Below are 14,656 nucleotides of genomic sequence, written 5' to 3' on the forward strand. Positions count from 1 at the left end.
TTTTAATAGGCAAACACATGAAAACGACCATTCATCTTTGGCGGTACACCCCCGTCTGCGTATCACGAAACAATTCATAGCAGCGTGATGGCACGTGTTAAACGCGATAAATAGTGACATGATGATATCCCAAATCCAAAAACGCCACCTCACTGTCCAGCAGTTCCAAAGACCCCTTACAAAATTTTTTGATGTATTTCATTTGAAAGTTTATGAGTCTACTCATCGTATCTTTTCGAGTCTCAATGGAAATGCAAATGATTTTTTGTAACTAATCCGTAAGGAGTTTACGAAAACTATTGGCCACTGCGTTCCAATTGAAGTTTCGACGTGCTACCGCAAAAAGTTTGTAATGCATTTCATATGAATATAATTTGAAAGTCTATTGACATCGTTTCGAGTCTGTGTTGAAAAACAATTGATTTTTTGTAACGAGTCCCTAAGGAGTTTACGAAAACTATTGGCCACCGCTTTTCGATTAAGGTTTTGCCGTGCCACCTCATAAGTATTTCTAATAGATTTTATTTGAAAGTCTACATGCACTGCTTTGAGTCTCTGTTGAAAATCAAATGTTTTTTTTGTACCACGTTGTACTTGAGGTTTTGACGTGCCATCTCATTAGGTATATTCCGACGAGTCGGAATATACCCACCGTGCATGCAAAAACATGCACGGTGGGCAACTTGACAAGAAAGAATGGGAGAATAGTATCCTTAAAAATGTTCCGCCCACCCCAAAACGGAGGTCTGGATCCGCCCCTCTTACACAATCGATGCAATACAGTAAGTTCGAATTATAGGGAGGATCGATACATCAGAGGCCGAATTCAAAAAGCAAACTTACGATAAAAAATTGCGTATGACAAAACCAGAGAAGAAATCCGTATTAACAAAACAAAATTGTCGCAAATTTTGTGTGAATTACAACGGAATATTACGACATTATCCAAAATGTCTTACAAACTTATTAGACATGGCCGCACATCACTTGGCTATTTCGCCGCGACCAGCAATGAATATAGAAGCGTGGGCAAGAGGCATATGTTTTGCGCACTGTTCACATGCACCCTACTTGAATCAGCATAAGGACAACACTAAACTACACACGGAAGATTCGGCCGTCGAGTCTGCTGAACTGTCTATCCTGCCCGTTAGATCTAACGAGGTGCAGGACTGCGATCAACGGCGAGATGCGCCAATGAATCAACGAAAGAAACTGCCACACAAATCTTCAGTGCACCCAAAAGGATCCTTCACCTATGAATGGCGTGAACCTGATTTGGTGATCACTAGCGCCCTCTCGTACTTCAGTAGTGATTTTCAAAGTGGTGGGCAGCTGTGCGACTCTACCGCACGAAAAGGCACATTCCTGACTGGATGTGCCTTTTTAATGCGAAAACATTACCTATATTTGGGGGGGGGGGGGGGGGGGGGGTTCCATGGAGGCAAAAAATCCGTCGTCCGGCCGCGTTAACCGAGTGGTACCAAATGTTAACAGAGGAATAAAAGAAAGAATAAAATGTGCTTTTACGGCTGAGATTTGAATCCGGTGCTGCTGTGTGAGAGCCGGGCATGCTATAGTCAGTTGCAGGTTAAGAAGGTAGCGGCAAATGACACTCAAAGGGAATCAGATATCCCTCCGCTACCTCCGCATCCAATAGCGTCCCACCGTTTCCTTGACGTCGCGGCCAACGCGCCAGGAGGGTCTTGCCTTTCTGTACATATTTGCTTTATCTTTCGACTTTGACTTAGCATTGTGGAAGCCACGAGAGGGAGATTAGAGTTCTCCCCCACCAACGGAGACAAATACGACTTTCGGGGATTAGCTTCCCCCCCGATGGATACAAAGGCTGCTTTCAGGGGCTCGGTTCCCTCTCCGATGAATACAAAGGTCGCTTTCTTAAAAAGTGGGATCGGGAACAGGTTGGAATCCATTGAAGCGGAACAAGGAGCGTTTCCAGTGAACTCTTCTTTCGTCTGCGGAGGGATTTGAAACGGGCGCATCACGCTTGTGGGAGGAGCTTCTCCTACCTTCTTGACTTGTAACCGTGCTGTGCTATCTCAGCCGCTTCGGAATGCGGCATTACTCTCCCCTCAAAAAGAAGCTTGTCCCATGACGGCAAAAGACGGCATCGAGGTTGATGTGCCCGGAAGATAATCATAAAAATATGTCCTCGGTTCGATGGCATCACACTTCACGGTGACGACATGATGTACCATGATGTGTGACGCCGTATGATGTAACATAAAAAAATATTAGAAGGGCACTAAGGTATCCCTACGTGGATTGAATGCGAAAGCATTGCCATTCCTAACAATAGAGGAGAAAAAAAAGAAAGTGTTGTTAGTAATGGCAATGCTTTCGCATTCAATCCACAAAGGGATACCTAAGTGCCCCTGTAATATTTTGTGTGGAGTAGAGCTCAAATCAACGCCGTACGGTGCAGTATATACACGTTTAAGTTGCTGCTAGTCGTGAGGCTTAATGTTTTGCACCAACAATACCGTAGAGTTTTTCCTCGGTTGCGACGCAGCGCCACTGCGCTACGAACTTGCCAGAGATTTCTGCATATGCGACCGCTTTCTTCTGGAAACCTATGGTGACCTGCCACGCACTTTTGGCCAAAGAACAGTGAAAATACCAGATGTGAAAACAGCCATAACAAGCATTAAAGAAATCAAGATGGGAGTCATAGCATTAGCTTCCCAACGTGGCGAGACTAGCACAGGATTTCTGTTACTCGCCGTTTACAAGACAGGAGTCGACTTTTTCCGATCTGATCTTGAAAACAAAGTTTGGGTCAGTTAATTTTGTAGCAGAAAGCCCGTGCTTTCCCGTTTGTCGGGCCCTTTTCTCGGTTCAAAATATTATGCAGAGTGCTTCCCATAAAAATGCATGGGTGCCCGCTAGGACTCTTCGAAATGATTAAATTAACTGAGGTCGTGCTATACTCTGTTGCCGCTCTAGAATATCAGAAACCCCTCCCACAAAGCCCTTCACCCTTCTTAATGACAAACACTAGAAAGGAGGAGAGCCGAGAGGACACCGCCAATCATGGCGAGCAAAGGGAATTGTGGGAGGGGCTTGTGCTATTCTATAGTTGCAACGGACTATAACAAAAGTTTACAGTACCATGAAAACAAAAAGACCAAGCATGCAGAGAAATCGGCAGGAATTAAATGTAGCAGGGACAGAATAGAAAAAACTGCAGCTGCATTATTTACCCTTTAAAGGGATACTGCAACGAAATTTCGGCGCTCATTTTTTGGTCTATATGTCTTCAAAAGAGCAGTATCACATGGAACATACCAATATCTTGTTAAAAAAGTCACGAAAAGGAATTTTAAAACGAATAAAACGATTAGCAAAGAGCACCTAGAGGATGTCGCTAACGCCTCGTTTGTAATGCTCGTCTAGGAACCTTGACAGCTAGTGACGGAGGTTGTCTCGTCTCCGGTCACGACGAGAGAAGGGGAGAAGGAAGAATCTTCCCGAGAATCCCTTTTGTGTGTCGCAGAAGTCGGTATTGTCCCCCTAGAAGATTACAGAAAATTAACCCGTCACTCAAAATTCGTACAAAAGCAGCCGCTTCGGTGGCTGGAACGACTAGGCCATCCTCTCGACGTCAGCCTCGCCGTAGCTTTGCTCGTCTTGAGACGACCTACGTCACGATTGCGTTGGATGTCACGTGCTCTAAGCTGGGCCTTCTCCGAGCGCTTGCCAGAGTGGGCCGTTTATAACGAAAAATACAGCCACCAAGATCAAAATACAAACGTGCGATTGTCATTTACGGATATTGTGGATCATCCCTATTGGAAAAACGTACAAGAAACAAACCTGCTGCTTGTACAGTCCTGGTATGACACCACCATAATTTATTGTTATTATACATGCAGCTAGTTTGGTTTTGCGTTCTCCATAACTGGAGATACCGGCACCGCTATGGCTCCGGGTCTGTCTATACTGGCAGCCGGTTTGCTCGCCGATATGACTCGGTATGGCTGGTATGATTTTGCGTCCGATGACGTAGGCGACCGCCATCTTTCCAACGAAACGCCTATACCACAAGACCACCGGTATAACTAAACCATACATGCAGAAAGACGACCGCCGTCTTCCAACAAAAACGTCCATCGTTTACCACCGGTATCGTTACATACATCATACATGTCGAAAAATAACATAAGCCGCGTTTACATGAATGCGACTTAGTCGCATTGAATCCAGTTGCCGCATTCAATATGCGGTCATGTAAACGGCATAATGCGCAAAGCGCATCGCATTAAAGTCGCTAGACAGAGGTTGATCGAGATGGCGAGTGCGCATTTATTCAGCCCATGTAAACGAAGATCGCATCGCATTTTGGAACGGGGAGGATTATCGGAAGGCGCTCGCTGCGGGAGCGAGTGAACAGCTGAGAACATGGTGGCGGCCAACCTCGTCGGCGGCGCGGAGAGCGGTCCCGCAATTTTTTTCCCGAGAACAAACGCAAGCTTTTATTGCGATCATAAGTAAGCGGAATTTAGCGGAGCTGCTCGGTGACGGCGGCCCCGTCCAAACCTTTGCGAAGTACGACTTGCGCGTCCGAAGGGGTCACAACGGCTTCGGTGCAAGCACGCATGACACCGAGAGCTCCGATCACTGTAGAGCACTGCATGGTTGCGCAGAACGAGCAGCTCCTACCTCGCTGCCGTTCCTGGCTGCGCAAGAGCCTCTCGGACTCGGGGTCTGGTCGCGATCGGCGAGGTCTGGCGCGGCGAAACGTGGAGGCTTCCTCAAAGCGTGCACACACACGTCGCCTCTCGTTCAGAGTGGACCGGCGGCCCGGACTGGAGTCCTAAACGCCTTGGTTTTGATGCTTCTTCCGTCTCCCAACTTCTTCCACAGCACCGAAGACAGCGGGCGCGATCTTTACTTTCACTGAATGCGTCGAAAGGCCTCCACGTGCGATGCACCGGAAAACGTGGTGCGGCTGGTGCCGGAACGGAACTGACGGAACTGCATAACTTCGAGCTTTGAGTCAACGTGCACGGCAACAAACCCATCGTGACACTAAGCCGCGGATACCGCATCGCCGGTCGACAGGGGCGAATGGCCCGTTGCTCGTATCGTGGGCCGTGACTCGTACTCGGCCAACTCGGCGTCTTTTCGTGGCCCCTCGCGTCGTCGCAACCAGCCGCAAACATACCAGCCCGCGACCGTGGCCGATGTCGGAGAAAAGCGAAACCGAAACGTAAAGCTTCCGCCCAGTGGCTTCCGCTGCCGCGCCTTTTCTAACTTCCCGGCCAGTCCCGGTTTACACACTTCCGGTCGTCGCGGCAGTGTTGCCAGGTCTACTGATTTATCAGTAGATCTACTGATTTCGTTCCGGGTCTACTGATTCACTGAAAAAGAAGAAAATCTACTGACTTTTTTTAGTAAACATATTAAAAATTTAATATTAGGCCCCCTCAGTTCCCAGGGTCGCCCATCAAAGGAAACTCATATTCTCCCACAATTAAAAACGAAGCACTGGCTGGACGGCCCAGAAACCCAACCTGTTCGAGCGATTAAACCGTATATTCATATCTATTCATACAGAGCAGGTTCGACCAACGTTGGGTTCGACGGTGACATCCGGGCCAGAGCCATATAGGGGGAGAGTTTGGCCAGTCTATGATCTCGCCGCCGTAACGTCTCCCTTCCGAGTGAGCCAATCAGCCTGCGGCGCAAAGCGAGAGGTGTGAGCGCATGCGCATGAACTCTCGGCTGCTTCCAGCTGAGCGGGGAGTGCCGCCATTTTCATTCATTCGCCCGGCAGTATGCATGGGATCGACATCCAAATTTCGGTTGTTAACTTTTATTTGCCAGGCTTTGGCAAGAAAATAATATAATGTTATTCCTCGGTGGCTTAAAAAGCTAACGAATTAAGTTTCTCCATATGCGAACGCAAACTTTGAGTCAGGCGAAAAAGATATAAGCCCGCAGCAGACGACGCGTAGCATCGACAGTGCTCCGCGCCGACAGCGTTGCGTCAAAAACCTTCCACAGCCCAGTAAGGAAAGATGGCAGCTTGCAGAGGACATAAAATGAACATACACGCGCGCACTTGCTGGAACGTCTTGTTTTGGTTTCGTTTCACTAATACCGACAGGTGGATGTCCCACTGTCGCCCTCATCTGTTGATCCCAAAAGTGGCTCAGTCTCGATTTCAACGAATAATCCTCGAAATCGCAACACTAGTCAATGCTGATAATATATATATATATATATATATATATATATATATATTCACGGTGCCATTTTACTTTGTTTTTTTTATAAAGAATTACTCGAGAACTGTTCTTGTTTTTTCGTATTTTATTTGTGTTTATTACCATGTTATTTTTTGCTCTAAAGTATTTCTTCGAAAAATGGTTTAATGGTAATGGCAAAGCATGCCAAAACACAAATTTCGTAGAATCTACTGATTTTTGTGCAAATCTACAGACTTTTTGGAGATTAATCTGCTGACTTTTTTTTTCTTCGTCTGGCAACACTGCGTCGCGGAGATGGCGACGCAGCCAGACGTAGCGCCTTTGGCGCTGGCTCCTTCTGCGTTTTACGGGACAGATGTTTTACGGTCCGTTTCTACTGCGTCTCTGGCTCTCAACTCGACGACGCCTCTCATGGTTCAACCAGGCGTGGTTAGCCGGGGTCAGCACAGCGCGGCCGGCTCAACTCGTCCGATCGCCGGACCGCAGGCGACTTCCGATTTCGGCCGTTAGGCCTAGGATCCGAAGGACTCTGTTTCCGTGAAGCGGTAAGCGAATCTCGTCCCGTTTTCGTTCTACTTTTAAATTACGTTAGGTGCGCTACAGTGTAAGCATGCGTGCCAAGTGTTCGTGACAATTTTGAACTAGAATAATTGTGCTTCATTGCGGTTTGTCATTTACGAAAAAGTAAATCGAGCAATGAACGAGGAGCCATGCTTGAAAACGATGTATGTACGATGTTAACTTCTACCTGGGCGGCTTAAAAAAAAGTCAAGACTGGTTACGGTTGGATGCGAGGCTGGTCCCATTGCAATGGTAACCACTTAGAGCACCTTTCTGAACAGCATGTAAGCAATATAGCGATCAACGAGACGAGCGACGACGAGAAGCTACAAGTGCCGGCGCCGAGCGACGAAGATTTCTCACTCTCGCTGCTTGCGCCGCTCGGTTCCTGGGCTTCTAGAAAACGTCGCTCATCACCTTGATCGCTCGCACCAATCGCTTTCATAATGTGTGTCTCGTCGCGCAGCTGACTACCGTGTTTATTCAAATATATGTCGACCTTTTTTTTTTTCTTTTTTTTCTTTTTTTTTTTTTCGGAAATCGCGACTAAAGAATTTCGACCTACATTCGCGACCAAATTTTGCCACCGTACCGGAGGCATGAAGCTATCGAGTCACCGAGCCGGCGTTGCCGTAGAGCTGCGCCGCTTCTTGTTTCCAAAGGCTTTTGTTAAACAACCGAAAACAACAGCGGTGGCCGATGCCGCTATCGCGCGCACCTCTTGGGGCATTGGATTTCGCCATCGCACCCCTAGCGTTCCCCTTGCTGGGCAATGGGGAAGGAGAGGAACGCGATGCGCCATGCACTTTGTCCTCCATCCTCGCAAACGCGCACAAAAAAAAAAAAAAAAAAAAAATGTTCCTTTTGTTAGTTGCTTGAGGCGGCTCGGCTCGCGTGTTGCTCATGGCGACACGGCGGCTTTGTTTGCGTCTTTGTAGTTTGTCTTTCGTCGCTTCGCACCTTCTTTCGTTTCTTGTCGTCATTTTACAACGGTGTCAGTGAAGTATTGTGGCGGATTTGCGAGGATGTCTACCAAGCTGTGAAGTGATGTAAATAAAGGTTTCTTTCTTTTGCCCAAAATTTCCCCTGTTCTTAAAAATAAAAAAAAAAGTCGACCTATATTTGAATTTTTTTTTTTTTATTCTCGGTGGGTCCAACAAATAGAGTTCGACCTATTTTCGAGTAAATACGGTAACTTTAATTTTTATTTTGGGTTACGTCGGACGTAACTCGAATGCTTGACAGTTACGTTGGGCGTAACTTTAATTTTTATTTCGGGTTCCGTCGGACGTAACGTTAGACACTGCGTTACACTTAAGAAAAATAGGGGCTGATGGTTCATCATATAAACCAACCATTTGTGTTTAATTAAAGCGAATCACTGGCCTAAAAAAGATACTGCTGTCCTATAGGAATGTAGCGCTTCAGATAAATTTGTTAATTTTTGCTTTTAGTCTCTGCCCCACCAGATACAACATCTGGCCTAAAGCAGTGTTCCGGATCTCCTTCCAAGACCTCAGGCGGGTCGTCATTCAATCCAGGAGGCGGCGGCGTCTCATGGGCGTGTTGCTGGTGCTTCTTACTGGATGGTGCTACCGAGGGAAAAGTGGTCGTGCTTGGGAAAGGCAAGTATGGCCGCCGTAAGTATAGATATTGTTTTTACCTTTGCTCGAACCCACCTTTAAGAAATGCACAGTTCGCATGTGTGCATCTCTCAATGCTTCTACAGTCGGCTGTTAATATTTGGAGTGCTCCAACTCTGTCAGCGCTAGTTTCTCTAGATTATGCAAATGGGATGCAACACTAAACCACATATGCTCTCGCAACAAACAGTGCTCTGCTGAAGCACGCACTGTGGAATCTACTCTGGCTTTATAATGCAGCACAAAATAGTTGACGCCAAATATAGCTACTTTTGTGACTCCGTTTTACCAAAAGCTCTGCCGAAATAAACTTGCCACCTTATAGGTAGTGCAAAAGAACCTCGCGTGCCTAACCTGGAGAAGGGCATTTTTTTCATAGGTCAATTTTTTCTTAAACCAATACCTTCAGCCTCCTTGAAATGTTAACATCATGTGACACTCAGAAGAACAGTAAACCCCTTAATGTTGGCGAACCTTTAATTTTCGCGGCCTTTAATTTTGCGGAATTCAGTGACTGCGATTATGTCCTCTGTGACCGATTCGAGAAGAAATAGGGGCCACCAAGATAAGGGGGTTTTACTGTCCATCGGAGGAGAGAGGAAGTCACCTTTGTTTGTATGCAAGAGTAAAACCAACAACAACAATCATGGTGCCGACACTTTGTGAGCCTATCTGTGTCTATTGAATGATATCAATTTTGTTTTTGTTCGTTAAAAATTGTTGCCTGTCCACTGTGGGATGTCGTCTTCAACACGAGCAGTGGTTTTCCTCTGAAGCAGGCAGCATGGACGCGTGCCGCAGCACAACATAGTTTATTTGCAGGTGGTACCGCAGTTTGAAGGATGGTTCCCACAATATGGGGGAATCGCAATTCAATGTTCTACCTCGGGCGTAGACAAGATTTGCTCATTCTAAATCATTTTGTCTACAAATCGGGAACTTGCAACGAATGTACCCGCATGGTTGGAAGGGCCAGACAAGCCTTGCGAGCGCTTCGTTTTCTAGCCTCTCAGTCCTAAACCTACTCACGCACCACATGTGTAGATGTTCCGGTACGTGGGAGCACTTATTTGGAAAATGGTGAATGGCAACTGTTGTTATCTTTAAGGTGGACTGCATATTTGCAGTACTTTTCCTCACTTAAAAATATGTCTTACTAAAAATATGTAGTATAGCCGATGACAAAAAGAGAATGGCTGGGCGTCCTCCAGCACATGCTTGTGCTTTTCACCCCGCTTTAGACAGATGTGCTCGCTCCAGGCTCATCAGGCGCTGAAACGTCATCGAAGGTAGCAGACGGGCTGGAGGTCGAACAACGGAGACTTCTCCCTGCCTTTCAGATGGTGTCAGTGAGCATGTACTTCTATACTCTAACTTAGCTTAACCTGCACAGAGCTGAGTAGAATAGGCTTGGCAAGTGCCCTTATTGCATATGCATTTGTACAGCTGAGGCACTTTCTAAATCAAGAACATTGTGTACCTTACCTTCAAAAACACATCATTTTGGGGGTGCAAAAGGAATTCTAAGGCATATTTTTGTTTGTATTGTCCTATTACGCATCGACTCCTTCAACTTAATGCGGAGTCGACCCAGCCTCTTGAAAAATTTAATGCTTGCCAGGTAATTGTTTTGCATTTAGTTGATATATCAGTATTCAGTTAGGTATCCCAAGTCATTAGTCGTTGAGGTGGAGTCTCTCTGTAAGTCAGTCATGTTTAACAGTCATAGAAATGCTTGTCAAATAATGGCACTGTCGAGGACATGTATTCAGCTCGAACAATCGCTGGGCACAAGCTGGTCGTGTGGTTACAGGCAGCAAACATCCCGGTTGGAACGTCCTATTTCGCAATGTAGCTGCAGACTAAATGAGGGCCCCACTCATAAACGTCTATACTTTTAGTCTCTTTAAGCTGGACCACTTTTGAAACTACAAGCCTTTGCAGCAAAAACAGCATGACGCATGATTATAAGCTCGACGTACCATGGCGTCCAACTAGAAGGTCACATGACTTGCTTTGTGCACTGAATTTGCAAGGATGGCTTGAAGCTTCTGTCGTGGTTAACTTTAAGCTGAGATAGTTTAAAATAATGCTCTCAGTTTTTAGTGTTGCCCGGCATGGTTAACAAGTTGGTGATATAGCGCTGCATTGAAAAGTCTGTGCATTCATGACTGTATCACCTTATGAATGCAAGCTACCTATTAAACTCTTCGTTTTTCAGAGAAATGAAATGCACTTTGCTTCCAATTGCACCCGCTTCTGTAACTTCATGGTATGAAGCACCTTATGGCTGCAAGCTCTGACCGATCTTGTTTTGTGGTCTGCGCAGGCCCATATGAGGGAGTCACTCCGAGAGCCTCACGAGAGTTTCCTGCCCGTGGTCGTTCTAATTTGTTTTTGTTGTAGGTATGCATCCTTTCTGTCTTTCCCTTAATTGTACTCAAACGTCTTCTTTTCACTGTCGCCGATTTGCCTCAAAATTGGTTAAGCACACAAATGCACGCTGTACAACTGTATTGTACATATTTTTTCCAAGGTAACTTTTCTTTGCCAAAGTTAGATTTTTTTATGAAGGTTAGTCTTTTTTGTTTTTATTTTCAAATTTATGTGAGTTTCCATGGGCAACACTAAAACGTTATGCCAGAAGCAAGGACAAGTTCACTGCTCTAATTTGTTCTCAACTGATTGCAAGAAATTTCGTTAATGTTGGAAACCTCCTTCCAGCGCTTGCTTTGCAGCATAAAAAAAAAAATTATACATAGGACATCTCTGTTTCTTAAACTGCTTGCTCATTCTGCAGGTCTGCCTGCCATAGATGTCGTGCTACTGGAGAGCAGGCGAATTCGATTGCTGGTTTTGCCATTGCTTTTTTTTAGACGTTGTCTTAGTAGTTCTTGTAAATTTTGAGATTTTCCTAAAAAGCAAGCCGGGAAGAATATTTAGTTTAGTTAGGAAGCTGAAAATAATGATTTAGTACCCCTTTGTCACTAAAATAGATACTGTGTGCCGCTGTTAGTGTCAAGCCGAGATCCACGCTTTTTTGGCATTTTGATCAGAGTGGTACCCATTCTTATTCGTTAGCCTCTTGGTGTGCCAACTAAACTCTTTGTATACAGACACCTGCCCTCTGCTGGTACACTCTACCCTCATGTTCAGCGAGTGTATGAACCGGAGTTGTATCCACAGTCGACACTCGCTGAGCACGAGGGTAGGAAAATCTTTCCATTGCAGCAGAGCCATATATGGGGAGAGTCTGGCAGTCTATGATTTCGCTGCCGTAACGTCTCCCTTCCGAGTGAGCTGATCAGCCCGCGGCACAGAGCAAGAGGCGTGAGCGCATGCGCGTGAACTCTAGGCTGCTCCCAGCTGAGCGGGGAGGGCCGCCATTTTCATTCATTCGCCCGGCATGGGATCGATATTCAAATTTCGGTTCTTTCCTTTTATTTGGCAGGCTCTGGCAATAAAATGATATAGTGTTATTCCTCGGTGGCTTAAAAACCCAAAGAAAGAAGTTCCTCCATGTTTGAACGCACTTTTATTTAGGCAAAAAAAATAAATAAGCCCGTAGCAGACGACACGTAGCCTCAACAGTGCTCCGTGCAGACAGCTTTGCGTCAAAATGGTGGTCGTCTCCTCTTTGTTTCCCTGCTGCCTTCTCTCTCCCTCCTTCGGCGTTCTCCTCCCTTTCCTCCTCTCCGGCGCCTTCGTTGCCACACCCGCTGGCTATACTCTCCCACTATACGGCTTTGCATTGCAGTAGTAGTTTTATTTGTAGTCTTTACAGTTGAATGTGAATATTTGACAGAAGTCTCAGGTTGGGGCAAAAGGGGGTTAAATGAATGCATTTGATCATTCACCTAAATTCGGTACCCATCATTTTAACGCCTACGTAGCTTTGTCCTGGGTGGTGACTATGACTAAAATAAGAGGATCTATGTGCTGATCACGAAAGAATATGCTAGCCATTCTAATGTAGCTCTGCCAAGTACTTGATTGTGATTTGTTTTTATTTTCAGCTACTTGGGTGCCTCAAGATCTGGAGATCCTAGTGGCCACAAGCTTGGACTCATTCTTTTTCTGTGGTCTGGGCAGGACCATGGGGGAGGTAATCCCAGCAACAAGAGCATCGCAGTATCTCCCTGGCTGTGACTTTCGGTCTGCGTCACGACAGGGGAGTCCTCGTGCCACCAGGTGTTAGGTATGCCACTTGAAATAAGCATTTTTCTTACCTATTAATAGAACAGCAAAAGCACTACTAAGCCTAAAATGAAAAAAAAACATATTCAAATCTTGGGTTGGATGAAATTCCAATTACAAAAAGGAGTCTGCAGACATGATTAACATGTGAACTTAAAGCCCGCGGATGTAGGTTCGGCGGTGTCACAGAAATAACTTCCCGCAGATCGCCTTGCTCGTGCTATACCCAAACAAATTCTTAAAATAATCATTGTGTTTCGTTGGTGTCATCAATCTTATGTCCCTACCACACTCACCAGTCGGGACATGTGAAATATAAAAAAACAGAAACTTGCACATTGTCAGCTCTGCAAAGATTTATATAGTAAACAGAGCATAGCACGTTCAGCTTAAGAAAAAAATTCAGTGCAGGCCTATATTCATGGTTCACATATGTGTAATTGCTCTTTATAATGAAGTGAAAACTGCTTAAGTTGTGGCCCACTACAGGCTTTCTATTAGTGTTAAAAAGTGCGGTAGAACATATGATTGCGCTTGGAAGACGGGGACATAGGAAGGACAGACACAACAGAGCGCTAACTTTCAACTGATTTAATTCAAGAACCTCAGCGTAGAAACGGACTGTGTCACCGCACCACATCTCAACCAATCCGTGGCCCTGCCACGGACCGCAAGTACGCCAAATCCTTATCCGCCAAGTCAATTGACGCCACACTGACACAACTTGTGCCGGAACTATTTATAGTGTCAGCCTCCATAATCTCGCTAACAGTCATATCTTTGTGCCTCTCAAGAACAATAGACGAAACAAATAATGGTTTGCACCCGCAGTCATGACAGTGACACGACAGATCATGACTGCGAGTGCAAACCATTATTTGCTCAGTCTACTGTTCTTGCTAGGCACAAAGATATGACTGTTAGAGAGATTATGGAGGCTGATGCTATAAATAGTTCCGGCACGTGTTGTGTCAGTGTGGCGTTAATTGACTTGGCGGATAAGGAGTTGGCGTACTTGCGGTCCGTGGCCACGGATTGGTTGAGATGTGGTGCGGTGACGCAGTGTGTTTCTACGCCGAGGTTCTTGAATTAAATCAGTTGAAAGTTAGCACTCTGTGGTGTCTGTCCTTCCTATGTCCCCGTCTTCAAAGCACAATCATGTTTTCTAACGTACCGTACCAACTTGCCCAACAATCAGCACTTGCTAAAAAGTGCTATTGTGTTTTAAGCAGCTCGCACCAAATATTTTCTTGAAATACATAGGTTCATGGAAATTATTATGTAGATGTTGGCAGACAGTCATGGTGAGGCCAATCTTTAATGCCAAGTGGTCCACTTATTCAGAGTTAATTGAGTTTGTAAATATTGTAGGTCGCAAATTAAATTTTTATGGTACGCAATGGGCACAATCATCCGTAATGACTAGCTCTACCTAGGGGAACTTCATACGTTTACTACGGCAAGATGGTTTCGAAAAACAAAGTATTTAGTTTATTCAACTCCTGCACTAACCTTGTCTTTAGAAACTTTTTATATTCTTTGCGATGCTGAGATAAGATTCTGGAAATAGTTTTTCTAGAACTACTCTAGATATTTCCAGTTCATCATTTTTCTCGCAAAGCATTCGAGAGAGCCAAACCCTGTAATGTACGGAGGGAACTCACAGAATGATGCGACTGACAGTTTGGAACATTCGGCACTGTAACAGTAATAATGACATGTCACTTATGTAATGTTCATTATCGCAGATCAAACTGCTTTTTCCGTCTACACTCATTTTCAGTAGACTTATTCAGCGAACTCCCACCTGAGACTGCAGCGCTGGGTTCTGCAAAGTAATTTGAATGAATATAGATGCAACAGGTTTCTTTGAGCATGCGTCTAACACATATTCTTCATATTGAATCTGCTAACTGTATTCATGTCCATGTCCATAATTCCACATTCCAGCTTATTTTTATTTTGACATCTGAGTTTTCTTCAGTACTTTTCTCAACATCTGTGCTTGCTGAGCCGTAC

This window comes from Ixodes scapularis, unplaced genomic scaffold (assembly GCF_016920785.2).
Source record: "Ixodes scapularis isolate PalLabHiFi unplaced genomic scaffold, ASM1692078v2 PGA_scaffold1__304_contigs__length_218370807, whole genome shotgun sequence".
Lineage (NCBI taxonomy): Eukaryota > Metazoa > Arthropoda > Arachnida > Ixodida > Ixodidae > Ixodes > Ixodes scapularis.